The sequence below is a fragment of the Myotis lucifugus genome, unplaced genomic scaffold, assembly GCF_000147115.1.
Source record: "Myotis lucifugus unplaced genomic scaffold, Myoluc2.0 scaffold_96, whole genome shotgun sequence".
Lineage (NCBI taxonomy): Eukaryota > Metazoa > Chordata > Mammalia > Chiroptera > Vespertilionidae > Myotis > Myotis lucifugus.
Window position 1 is genome coordinate 3,694,038 of NW_005871144.1, and position 13,497 is coordinate 3,707,534.

Below are 13,497 nucleotides of genomic sequence, written 5' to 3' on the forward strand. Positions count from 1 at the left end.
AATTTTTAAAACAATAAGAATGTATAAGTCCTTTTTACACAAATATTTCTTGTATTCTATGTCACTGATTTTGTTGTGAGTCCTGGAGATTCAGGAGTGCACAGAGAGACAAAGCCATGCTCATGGGGCTTACACCTCACAGAGCAAGCACCTGCCTCTAGCTCTACATTAGAAATAATTTAAATCCTAAACTATCTAGTACTTTATCTTAGTCATTGGAGGTGCTCAAGTTTTGTTGTAAAAATAAATCAAACGTGCACTTCAGTGGCACATATACTAAAATTGCAATGATGCAAAGATTAGCATGGACCCTGCACAAGGATGACCAAAAAATTAAAAATAACTAAAAACAAGTCAATGCCTTTGACAAAGAGATGCTTGCTTGTAAAATGCAGTATGCCTGAATATAAAATAAACAGCCAACATATTTTTTAATTGCATACTTAATTATAAAGAAAAAGTACATTCAGGTCTGTATTGTGATATTAATTACAATGTGTAATATTTTGATAGCATATTTCTAAAGACATTAATACTTTGCTTATTCTGTTGCCTACAATTTAACTGAAATATTAATAATACTATACACAGAAATGGTAACATTTTACTTTTACCAGAAATCCAGTATTGAAGTTTTTATATACAAAGTGGAAAATCTTGTCCATGTGAGTCATACATTGTGCCTGTGACTCTAATGCCTTTAACAAGACAGCCTAATGGCCCATTATTGTTTTTAACATGCCACCTTAAAATAACCTTTCGGCAAATTTTCTGACATATTCTATCTCAGCCTCCATTTATTTTATTTATATTGACCCTGGTCCCTTTAAAATAGCTGGTTTTTGAGAAACATTGGTTTAAGCACAGCATTTCTGCAAAGACTTTTGGATTCTTCCAGTAATTCCATGTTGAGGCTGCTTAGTTTTATGGGTAGCAATCTGCTCTTCTTTTGGAATCTGTCAGAATCAGGAAAATACACATTAATCATTTACTATGGGAGCCTGAATGGCTCCCAATGTCCCCTATTTCAAGATGACAATTGGACACTTATCAGAAATTACCCAGATCCTCACAAGGGAGGAGGTGGCTTCGCAGTGTTAACCAAAGCCTGTACCTCTTCCTCAGATGGTGTTCTTAGAGAACCCAGGATGTACTTATGCGGGTTGTCATGTGGATACCTGTATGGCTGCAGTATTTTTGTTCTTCGTTTATCGATGTACTAAAGGGACTGTTTCACTTCCAGACTGAATCTAAACCCTGAAGCAGCTCCAAAGGAGCAATGCAGCTTTAAAAAAGCCTTTGGGTCAGGTGCAATACCCCCTGCAAAAGACCGCCTTAGACTGAAGTTAGGTGTAGTGGTGGAGGAGTCAGGAAGATGATGGTTCTAACCTGGACAAGTAGCCTTGTGGGAATTCAGGGAGAGATGTAGTTGTGGTTAGTCCCTCCAAGATGTGAAAACACCTTTTTGACTGTTTGACATTGTGTGAAAATGTGTGGTCCCAGGAAATCATTAAACAGAAGACTCCTGCAATAATTTTCACCAACTGAAGTCTTTACATTGCTGTTACCCTTGAGACTTGTCTTCTCTAACATTCTGGCCTAGGTTCAGAGCCTTTCCATTCCTCTTTCCTTCTTAGCAGACAGGATTGCCGGGCAGGGAAAAACCCTTCCACATTGCTCTTGGGAATGCAAAACCCAGAGCCAGCTATTGAGAATGCAAATTATTATTTTTTAAAAAATATATGATAACTGAACCATTCTTTCTCAGCCTACAAGCCAGGCAAAACACCCAAGAGAAATACACATGTTATTTCTAAATCCTAGATTATTCTGTCTCTCAAAATGTACTATTTTGATTCTTCAAATTTGCACTCATGTTATCTCCAGATTACTAGATCATTTATAGGGTAACTCCTCTCCACATGCCCAGATAGATGTTTCCGTTTGAAAGAGAGAAAAGACAGTCTTACATATATTAATTTCATTTTATTCACATTTCATGTACACTTATTTTATTCTATTCAAATAAAAATTTAAAACTGGAAAGTAAAGATTTACCATGTACTAAAAAATAAATTACAATATGAAATAGTAATCAAATGTCAGACTAAAATATTAAATTAACATATCTCTACACATGAGCATTTTTGAAATGTGAATTCAATATTTTTGTCAAATATGTACAGAGGTCATTAAAAACAAAAGTTATAGAAGACATTGACACTTTGTGCTTTGAAAACTTCCTTTGGATAACTTTTAAATAATCTTTTCAATTAAAAAAGATAAAGAAGGTCAAAGAGCACTTTAAATGTTATATCCAAGGAGTTTATTCAACTCCAACACACAATAAATCCTCAAAATGTTATTGAATAAATAAATGAATAATAATTGGATAAATGAAATAATGAATACATAACTTAAATATAAGTAAATAAATACACAAATGCATTTGTAAGATTTTTTCATCTATCATCTATCTATCTATCTATCTATCTATCTATCTATCTATCTATCTATCATCTATCATCTATCATCTATAATGTATCTATGACTCCAGTTAAGAAGCACTTGACAGACTGTGGAATCTCAGAGAGAAGAGGGAGATGGGTGGGTGGGTGGAAAGAGATCAACCAAAGAACTTGTATACATATACGCATGACCCATGGACACAGACAATAGGATGGTGAAGGCCTGGGATGGGGGGCAGGGGCAGGCTAGAAGGGGTCAGGACATATAATGAATAAGTAATACTTTCAACAATAAATATTTAATTTTTTAAAAATCAAAAGAAAAAAGAAGCACTTGTTCCAAAACAAACAGAAAACAATAAAAATAAATCAATTGACACACACACAAATAAAGCAGCACGTGTCCCAAAATGTAAAGTTCTCTTTCCTGTTTCATCAGTTCTGCTCATTTGCCTTCACTATAATTACCTATCCACTATAATTTACCTGGCAAGGTGCTGTTAAAACCATTCTTGATTCTTCAGGCCAGACATTATTTCTTTCTTCTCAAAACTTCCAAGGCACTTTGACCACAGGAAAATCCTGGTGTCTGCATCAGTAATTCACGGCTTTGACCATCACTCTAATCCCTTACTGATGCTGGTTTGAAGTTACTGGATTATGCTTTAACCACAGGTTCTTCATCATTAATATGGAGCCATTAAGTGATAATTCACAGGATTGTTGGATAGATAATGTATGTAGAGCAGCTAGAATACCCCTTAACCAGGTAAAGGCTCTGGACTTACTAGTATGAGTTCTCCCTCCACGCTTTCTGTTTATATGTTTTCCTAACTGCACTGGATAGTTTTTAAGAGTGAATAAATCGGAATCTTTTTATCCCTGGTAGTATGACACAGTGCCACGTAGTTAACAGTTGTTTAATAAATAGTAGACAGTGTGAATAGAAATTCATCACAATGAAATTTTAAAACAACTTTTAAATATCCTTTTGGGAGACATACATACAATGGGGTATTTCCAGGAATATACACACTTTTCTCTTTCCAGATGCCTCTATATCTCTAAAATAACAGGAAATGTTTGCTAATGCTATGGGGAGCAGAGCAGTAATCCTGATAAAGTGTACATTAGGGATTTTCTAGTTGATCACCTACCCACTTGGTCAGGCAATGGTTAGAACTACAGAAGAGACAAGAACAAGACAGAAATCAGTGAAAGAGGGTAGGCAATTTATCAAAATTATGAACTAGCTTATATTTTAAGAAATTTGATTTCTTAAGAGGGAGTTTTTCTTATTGGTGAAATGATTGCATTGGTTTTGCTAATTGGCTAAAAATTGCCTTCTTGGTCAAGGTGAGAAGGTGTTTTGGGGGAAATTACTGTGGGGCTTTTTTTTCTGGGGGGGGGGAATGGAATGGGGGAATAGGTATTTCCTTTAAGGCAAGCAAGCAACTCAAGAAATCCCTGAGCAGCTAAGAAAGATTTGTCTACTAAAATAAATTCTTTTTAATTACCCAACTGATAGGAACATTTCAGATTAAAGCAGGCCACTGGAACCTTATAAATGTATTTTTTTAAAGTGAGGGTTGATACAATGTAATACTCTGATCATCCCAAGGTAAAAAAATATTGCTTGTTTTTTTTCAGGATTTTACTTGACATAATCAAAGGCATTTACCTGGCTAAAATGGAATGAGTAACAACTTTAGAGAACAAACCACGCTTTGTTGGAATGGATATGAGTATATTTGAAAGAAAAAAAATGACCTTCTCGCAAATCATTAGAGAAACTAACTACAAACTAAATTGAAAAATAATTGCAAGGCCTGGCTTCCACATTTAATCAGGTGGCAGCTATCGGGGTCTCAGCTAACAGACTCTAAATGAATTCTCTAACATTATTAGAGATTGTGCATCACATTTCACAAAGCAAGCTGAAAATAACAGCAATGTGTAAATCTCATTGTCATGAGGCCTGCTGCTGAGAATTTATTTTGCATCATATCCTCACCAATAAAAAAATCTCAAACCAAAAACCAGATCAATAGAACTGTCACTGAGTCATCCACACTTCCTAACCCTGTCCCCTTCCCACAGATGCAGCACCTGCTGTTGTTTCTGGTTTTGTACTCTCGCTTGCCTAGGGAGTGATGGTATTTACTAGAAACTGTAGGAATCTGAGCAGGGTCTGACAGTGTCACAGAGGTCAATGTATCTTGCACCCATCTGTAAAGAGTACTGCCAAGGAAATGTTCTTAATTCACAATGGACAGATTATGAAATTGAAACATGAGCACAGAAGCTGTGTAGGAGGAGGAGGGAGAAGAAATAAAGAGTAGAGGGAAGAAAAAAGGGGCAGATATAATTTTTTCTTTTTCTTTTTCTTAGTGGTACTGGGTTTTGATAAAGCACTAATGATCTGAATGTTTTTAGTCATGATTTTTTAAATACGATGTTTAAACTCTGGCTCAAGGAAAGATGTTACTTTGAATTCTGGAATAAGGAAGATGCCATTATTTCCAATGGTATTCTTTTTCACTTTTATTTCTTCCTCCCTCCACCTTCCTTCCTTCCTTCCTTCCTTCCTTCCTTCCTTCCTTCCTTCCTTCCTTCCTTCCTTCCTTCCTTCCTTCCTTCCTTCCTTCCTTCCTTCCTTCCTTTTCTTCTTTCCTCCCTCAAATTATATAATCACTGAAACATTTGGCTAAATCATTTTGAAAGATAATATTTCATTATGAATGTGTGTGTGTGTGTGTGCAGGGGAGTGGGCACAATTTAAGTAACATTTCCTAACTTATGTCTGCCAATTTTTAATCCTTCCTCTGAGTATTTTTATTGTCAGAAATGTACTAGTATCATTTTTACCTAAGTGAAATACTTTAAATATTCAAAACTTATAGAAACATATATACTTATAATACTGTTTTATGCCTTAGTACTTGAGAGGTTTATATGTTCTTATATGTAACTAGAAAAAAATGAAAATGTTGATTACATCAACTCTTTCTTATAATAATTAAAATAAATTGTGTTTAGTAGAACCAGCACACATTTAGCCTTTTGACAATGGCAGGAAAATTGGTTTACCCTTATTTTACTAAGCAAAATCTTGTTACAACAGAGATTTGTAAAATAACAGAGCAAAATCTGAATCTCTAATATAAAGACTGGTAAGAGTTGTTTTATACGTATTGGGTCTAGATTAGATAAATCTAAATTATAAAATGATTTGATGCATAAAATATTTAGGAGCTTATCGTGCTTCAGAAATAAATCATTTAAACTAGTGCTATTTTCAACACATCTTCCAGTCTACGATATTTCAAGGATGTGAAAATGACTTGATATGTTCAAAAACTGGCCTTCAATGAGAAAAAAAATCGTAAACAATTCTAAGTGCACAGCTATTAACTGGCTGATTTCTGATCCCTGACACAGGATGTCATCCTCAACCCAGCGTCTGGCTGCTCAGCATCCTGTGGGAACTGCAGACTTCCCAAGATTCCTCTTTACAAATAACAATCAGTTTTGATAAAGGAGACACAAGGAAAGCCGGCTAAATCTTTCACATCATTACCAGCCTCATTGTTTTGCAAATCAGTAGCATAAAGTAGAACACGTGCAGGAATCCTCTTACAGGTTTCTGAATGCTAGGGATTTCAGCTATGTGAATCCTTGTTGATTAGCAGTAAATGAATAAGCCACATGACAAATCATTACCTTTACCAGCTGAGTGGCTGGCTTAAATTAAAGAGTGCAGGTTATTGTTTGAATTCATCAAGATTTGTCCATCTCAAATGATGAGCCTTTCCCTATTCATATGTCAGTCCATCATTATCGTGACGTCTGCTACATCGGATCACCAGCTCACTTGAATAGCTCATAACAGCATTTTGAAAGTATCCTATTTATAGTAGAGATATGTAGAGGAATCCAAAATACTGTCTGCTTTAACAGGCTAACCCTCTTTGGCAAGAAATTCTGCTCAGGAGGCTTTTATTTCTGAAATGATCAAGTCCCAGAGCTGAGTGCCACATAATGGGATAAAAGGTGATTTATCTGTATTTTAACCAGCTGTATTGTCCCCCCTGCCTTTGTAATTTGCTTTTCAAATGCACTTATTCATTTTCTTCAGTAGGTGACTAAGTTGATCATATTTCACTTATAGATATTTAATATCTGTTTCCTTGTAATAATGTTTTAGTACCATTTCCCACAATTGTCAAAATCTTGAGTTGTTTATTTGAATCCTGATCTATTGCTCTAATAATGAGAAGCTGTAATTATAGAGCTCAGTGAACTAGGCAGCAGAGAGCTTGCATCCCAATATCACTGCTAATAGCAAGCCATGTGAGGAGTGCTAGTAACTTGTTTAAAATGCACTCCCTGGTTCCCCTGTTTGAACAGGTACTGCTATCTTCCTTTAGAGGGCTTGCAGCAAGCTCTGGAGTAAGAAACTCCTCATCCTTGTTTGTACTTTAAAAAATTGAGCTTTATCTCCATTTAAGCAGAGAAGTCACCTGAAGCTTACAGCCCTGAAGTTGCTAAGACTGCACCTTCTCACTCAACTAAAAGAGCAGCACAGAACGCTGAGCCAGCAGGGACCCTCACCCTCAGTCGTTCCTGTGGGCAGTAAGATGCCCCTGCACACTCCAACACGTTTGTTTGTTACGCACATCCCAGCAATATTAGTTACAGAGAGCACACAAGGAAAGAAACTGTTTCCCCTCCTACTCCCATCTGTTGTGGAAAACACACAGGTTTTTCCACCACAGGTTTTGAACAACCTTATGTCCTTGGAGCACAGATTCAAACTGCGTGGTAATACCAGTGTGAACCTTCCTCCTACTCCTCAACCCACAAAGCTATTTTAAGGCTGTATCTGAGAATAGCCTTCACCACCATGCTGCTGGAACATAAGCCACCATGTACAACAGCAATGGCGTGAGACTGACTAATCCCGGTGAACAGGCTGGTTAAATAAACTCCTCTTCAGATCACTTGTGCCCACAAGCCTTGCCCTAGATGTACTCACTAATCTTTCAGAGGTAAATGGTACAAAACAACTCCTTACCAAGGCAATGCCTAATTTTATTTTATTTTTTTTACTTAACACATTTAATGTTTTCACTAAATATTTGCTGATTTTGATACAAAAAATACAATTTTATATTATTTGTTAACGTATTGCCTCATCCATGGACGCAGTGATTAGGAATTACACATGAGGAGTAAAAATGACTTAAAAGATTAGACATAACTAAGGAAGAACATTGAGGAAATAGCTAATTCAGTAATAAAGCTGAATTAAAACTCAGGTGTCTCTCTCTCTCTCTCTCTCTCTCTCTCTCTCTCTCTCTCTCTCCCTCTGTCTCTCTTTCTCTCTTGAATGCACAGTGACTTAAACATGGTGTGTCATGTGAGACAAATTAGATGGGGACTCAGATTACATAGCTATGAATCCAAAGCATAGATTCTATTCTTGGCTTAATCGCAGATAATTTGTGGAATCTTTCCTAAATTATTTTTAACAATTTCTCCATATTAAAATGCACTCAATATTAATTTAACTGTCATTCGTTTAACAACAACATTTGTTAGCAACCAATTCTATGGAAAGTTCAGGAAAACAAGAAGGATAAAGTCCTATGGATCTTACTATTTGTTTTGTTCTAGTACATTTTTAGCATCAATTAATTGACTATACAAAAATGATAATGCCTGAATTAAAGCATGGGACACATAACTTCCAATGGCTATAATGTGCAACTTATGAGGTTTTAATAATTACAGTTAAAATTTTAGACGGTCAAGTAGGTGACAAGATTCTACATATAACAATTATTTTACAATTAAAATGTTTTACTATGAAACTTGAAATAAATTGTAGTTATGAAGACACCATAGACAAGAATGAGTACACCGCACCCCCTACTGACCTCACTGGAGACAAAGACTTGAAGAATGGGGACATTGGTGATTCTGTTGCACATAATATCCGCTTATTTAAGCACTCAAGGGAAGGAGGGCAAACTTCACTTTTCCACAGGCTGAACTGATATTAAAATTGTAACTTCTGACAAGAGAATTAGAATAATAATGGTTTCCAAGGTGGCTCTTATCTGAAAAACTAACTCTTCAAAGCTAAAATTTATGCCTCCACTTAAGCTTCTTGAATCTTACCTTTTCATAGTTAGCTCTTTATAAATAATCTTTTATAATTAATTTCTCATAACAAACCCCTCATAAGTAAAAGATATGATCATTGCCTTTCACTTAATTTTTCTTATATCCATTCACTCAGTGCTAACTGGAATTCTCTCCTTGTAGTTATGTCTGTGAATATTTGAGTTCTTACCTCAAAGTTCTCTTGAAATACTGTTAATTACAAGGTGATAATGAAAATTCACCAATGGAGACCATCTCAGTTATATAAAATTGAGTCTATATTAATATAGCAATGAATTATATGTCAGAATAATTTTAGGATCTTTCCTATATATTTATAGAGAACTTGAACTTATATGAAATACAGAAAAATATTAGTTGTGGAAAATTAAATGAAGAAATAAATGGAGATCAATATGTGGAGATCTATCAGTGGTAGCCTTGATGTAAATTTTTTTTAAATTATTATTAAGTACTGGAAAAAACCAATGACATTTTTCGAAGACAAGCTTCCTTTTATCCCCATTTGGAGTCAGGATCATTTGCATTTCAATGTCATTCATATTTTTCTTTTACCATGTCCATTACTATAATAATGAGGAATATGGATCAATTCTCAGTAATAGTTTGGATATTTAGAAACTCTCATGGATTATTTGAGTTTATACTATATAAGCTTATATTCTCCAAAGAACTTGTACTGTTAATGGCATTTATCAGGTATTGTTTGTAAAAGATATGAATAATAACAGTCCATCTGGTATATTCTCTTTTCAGCAGAGGGATCATACAAATTAATGTTGGCCTGGATGTAATCCATTTAGGATGACTCATGAGAATCATAAAAATGATCTCTCGCTCTCCTTTTAAATAATTACCTAGCAAGTATTTGTCTACTAGATTTCTTTATGCTTTTAATAATATGTTTTTTTATTGATTTTTTAGAGAGAAAAGAAGGGAGAGGGAGAGAGAGAAGTATCAATATTACCAGAAGCACCCTGGGGACCAAATCCACAACCTGGGCATGTGCCCTGACTGGGGAATCGAACCTGTGACCAGGATGATGCTCACCCAACTGAGCCACACCAGCCAGTGCTTATTTTATCATTTTTAAAGGTTCATTTTATGGTTCTTTAACTCTGTAAAATGCTTTGTGTCTCTCTGGAAAAATACTTACATCAACAGGACCTCCAGATCAACAGTAATGTTAAACTTATAGTTATAAAGACCTAAGCTTAGCCTGTACTTATGGGAGAGGAAAGAAAGTAAGAGCATGTAATGATGCATCAAGTATAATAACATCAGAAAAATTAAACCTAATATTTACTGAGTGCTTACAAACTACTTATGAAATATCCTTTGTATTTCTGCAGTTTCTCTTTGACACATACGCTTGAATTAACCCTGTTTTACAATTGAGGAAACAGAGTCCAAAAATGTATAAAAACCACGCTGAGGTCACACATGCAGGACATTACAGAAGTAATACCGGTATTCAAACCCTGGTCTGTTTTAAAACAAACATATGCCCTTATTCACTGTGAAATATGGGTTTGCGCATGGCCTGATGGAAAGCAAACCTAGATAATAAAGTGGTATCGAATGCCAACATTTTGATATTAAATACACTCTCTAAAAATCAATGGAAAGAATATCCTTGGATGAGTATTAAGAAAAAAGAATTATCATTAGCCTTTGTTGAAGGTTCTACTTAATAATATGAAAATATATAATCAGATTTTAATGTCAATATGAAAAAAAACATGGGTTTAGGGATCCATATAAAATAAAGGTACAGTAAAATAGTGTTTCAAAAATGTAAATATTACAAGTTCTTTCCTTTTTAAAAATTTTTATCTTTTCCTATTATCAATTTGATATTTTCAAAATTCCCCCTAGAAGGAACATAGATTCTAATATATCATCTAAATGTAGATTGGCCTTTGTTGATTAAAATGAATTATTCCAAGGTTAATGTCTATAGACCATAATGACTTCTTGTTTTTCTATTTCCATATAATATTCAAAATCATGGTTTAATATTTCTATTCCCCCTAACTTCACCCCTCTTGTTTTTAAGTCTATATACTAATGACAAAGAAATAATTTAAAACTTATTATCAGAGGATTCAAACTTCAAGAAAGTATAAAGGACCAATCATTATATATTTACCAAAAGTATATTAGTTTGCTTTTAAGGACATTTAGATAGTTGAATTTGCTATTTTTAATCTGCTTCTTTTAGCATGGTTTGGACAACATTAAGTTCTTACTTCCTTAGGCACTGCCGATATGAATTTTCAGTGTACTGAGACATACTCACAATAAAGCAGATTTAGAATCTATAGTTTTCAACACATAGTCATGCACCCATCTCTTCCAATATCAACGTATAAAATCTACAAGTTCAACCAAGATTATGGGTAAACCCTGATCTCCACTCAGTGACTCAGGAACTCATTGCTGGGTCTGTGCTGTGGCACCCAGCTATTAGAATCATTGACTAATACAACCTTCAAGGTTTAAGAAAATTAAAAGTTTACATGATACAATCCTCTTGTGTTACAGATGAGGAACTTGGAGTTCTCATAAAAGAAAAAACTAGTAAAACGTATTTGTGACCTTAATCTTAAAACAGTTTAAAAATTGATATCACATAAATGTGTCAAACAATGATGCTGAACATTTAGCATGTGTAAGGCACTGAAGTATTCAATTAAACTAATGCAAGTATTCATGATTAAAATTGAATAGAATGTGATTTTCAGGAAAAAATAAAAAATCTCTAAGAACATTTATAGTTTTCAAGAATAGAGTACACACACAAAAAAATAACTTTTGTGTGTGTGATTTTGCTACCTATAATGTTGGTATATATTAAAGCTAGGAGTGATGAGAGGTGAAAAAGCCAAGGCATTTTTTTAGATGAATCAGTGAAAATTGAAGATCTAAAAAAGTAACTTAAATGTTCAATCAAATACTTTACCCAAAGGACAGGAATATCTATCATGTTATAAATGAAGGAAAAAAAGTGACATGTTGAATCAGGAAGAAAGGAACTTTTTATTAAAAGAACTTTAACTATTTCATGCCACTCTAACCCTTTATGCCTAATACAACATTGAGAGTAAGTCCTGAGATATGAATAAATTAAAGCAATTACACACATAAAAGACCAAGAAGTAATGCCAGCTGATTACCTTTGCAAAATAGCTTTTTAAAATATAAATAATATCTTATTTTGATATACCCTCTGTAGCCTATCCCTAGTTTTCTGTGATTTTTTAGCATCTTCAATTAAATAAGGAGTATTCACCAGAGGAATATTTTATCCAAGGTGCCACTTAGTTCTTAATTTGTTTCAGGAAAAAAAAATCTGTATAGACTTTTGATAAAAATCCCACTTGATTTTGAAAAATGAGCCAGGCACATTATTAAAAAACGTAACTAGATTTGAATTTTTTCCTAATATGAGTGTTATTGTTTTTCTGCTATAACATTAGGCATTGATTTGCTTTGTCTTGTTTACTTGGTTTTACATTTTTACACATCAGGAACTTCACCTGACCAATTAAAACCTTTAAAAAATTAAATAAATCTCATTTGATTTTACTTCCAATAATTAGAAAATCTTATATGGTCACCTCAACTTTTAGTAGGAAACTGATGTTCAAAGATTAACTGCCTTATTCAGTATTACTGAGTAAGTATGTAGAATTAACGGAATTTGAACTCCAGAGACCATGAACTCTCTAAAAATCTCATATATTATGTAAGATAGTCTAAAAGAGTAAAAATATGTAGTCAGTTGATAATGACTTCAACTTCATTTTTAGGCAAGCTCTTCAAGAAAGATAGTTAACCTTTTACATTTTCTAAAACAATATCTTGGAAAGAAATGAGCTTGTATTCTTAATTCTGTGACCCACAATGATTACAGGCCCCATTAAGTGCCTCTTGTCTTATAGCAGCAGAAATGTAATCAATGTAGGTTACTGGTCATTCTCCCAAAAGATTAAAAGGTTACTTCAGAGTTAGGAAACACAATTAAACTGCTAAAATAGAACTTGCTTCACTGTGATATATACTATGTGTCTGGCATAAAAGCAAAAGGAATAAAGTGAACATTTAACATGTGTTAGAAATCTGGTACATTTTAGCTTTTATTTCACTTTAAATGATTTCTCTTTTGTACACTATTGTGCTGTTTTTGCTTGGACTTTTTTTCAATTTGAGGATGTTTTATTTGTATTTATTATTTTTCACAATATATAAAAACTAAAATCACTTGTTTCTTTTTTAGTTTCTAAATTAATCTTTTCATTTATTCAAACATCAAATTTTATACAACAATTAATGCACATAGGGCATGTGCTAGGTTCTAGAAACACAACTGCGAGAGAGATGGACATTCCTTGTTTCTCTCTCATCGACGTTTCTAACTCTCTATCTCTCTCCCTTCCTCTCTGTAAAAAATCAATAAAATATATTTAAAAAAAAAACAAACAAAAAACTAAAATCACTTGTTTCTTTTTTAGTTTCTAAATTAATCTTTTCATTTATTCAAACATCAAATTTTATACAACAATTAATGCACATAGGGCATGTGCTAGGTTCTAGAAACACAACTGCGAGAGAGATGGACATTCCTTGTCTGTGCAGAACGTGTGTTTTATTGGTGGATACAGACAAGGAAGTGGTTAAGTACAACATAAGATAAGGGTTATGAATGAAAATATATAGATTCAATCGATGCTGGGAAGTTGAAGGATCATTCTGGACTTGACACATTCAGAACTTTTTCTCAACCTCAAAGGTTACGTCTGACAAATGGAATTAAGTTAGCCAAATAATAAGA

The 13,497-nt window shown here is 33.9% G+C and overlaps 1 non-coding gene across 1 annotated transcript; it reads left to right on the top strand.

Moving 5' to 3' along the window:
• The first annotated feature begins 254 nt into the window (after positions 1–254).
• LOC111826692 lies at positions 255–356 on the top strand. The gene has a single exon (XR_002830050.1). It is a non-coding gene; the product is annotated as a U6 spliceosomal RNA (small nuclear RNA).
• The last annotated feature ends 13,141 nt before the right edge of the window (positions 357–13,497 follow it).